The 887-nt window shown below is 34.2% G+C and overlaps 1 non-coding gene across 1 annotated transcript; it reads right to left on the bottom strand.

Moving 5' to 3' along the window:
- Positions 1–588: 588 nt before the first annotated feature.
- On the bottom strand, positions 589–650 carry LOC115893346. Its single transcript, XR_004053360.1, has one exon. It is a non-coding gene; the product is annotated as a U7 small nuclear RNA (small nuclear RNA).
- Positions 651–887: the final 237 nt, after the last annotated feature.

The raw sequence follows: 887 nt of genomic DNA, 5'->3' as shown, positions 1-887 counted from the left end.
ATGAATAGCTATTCTTTGAACCTCTTCCTTAGCTGCTGATGGCTCAGCTGTGCACAATTTAGGGTTGTGCAGGATATTAAAGGGTGGGCAGCATCTTTAGAGTGATTCATGGACCTCGTCATAAGTAACAATAAGTGTGTGAGGAGGGAGTTGGGAGTCGAGTACCACAGGAATCTTCACTGGGTGGCAGGTGTTAAGAGGCCTGAGGAGGTGGATGAGGATTTTTATTATTATCTTACTAGGCTTTATGTTGGGTGGTTGTGCTTCCATAGAAATGTTCACAATGCTCTTATTGCTTGAATCAAGGTTAAATAGACAAATACATAGTAATGTCCCTGGCCTCTTAGTTAAAGCTCTCCTTAGGTCCTTTCTAACAACCAGCCACATAGAACAATATGATTTCCCTGGGTTTATAATGGTCAATAGCTATTGAATTCATGTAAGAATTTCAATTGGGATATGCTCTGCCAAATATTTACAGTATATGCTGAAAAGAAGGATTTACATGTTTCTTTTGATCTTCAAATATATGTGTATGTGTGTGTGTATATATATATATATTCTTTTTTATTTATTTTTTATTTTTTAGGGGGCTTTCTGGCAAAAATTGGAAAGCCTGCTAAACAAATTTTAGAAGAGCTGTAACACTATATACATACACACACACACAGACATATATATATATAATATATATGGTAAAAATTAAAATAACATACATAGTCTCTACTAAAATAGAATAATAGAAAACTACCAATAAAAAAACCCAGAAGACTTGACTTGTATATAATAAAAGAAGAAAAATGTTAAAAAGATATCATCAGACTTTGCAAGACGTCGATACTAATTTGTCGACAAATTAGAGGATGTGAAAGAAGGAGCTCAAACTA

Source organism: Rhinopithecus roxellana, chromosome 14, assembly GCF_007565055.1.
Source record: "Rhinopithecus roxellana isolate Shanxi Qingling chromosome 14, ASM756505v1, whole genome shotgun sequence".
In the NCBI taxonomy this organism is placed as follows: Eukaryota; Metazoa; Chordata; class Mammalia; order Primates; family Cercopithecidae; genus Rhinopithecus; species Rhinopithecus roxellana.
Note: the sequence above shows the minus strand (reverse complement) of the source record. Positions and strands in the feature narration are given on the sequence as shown.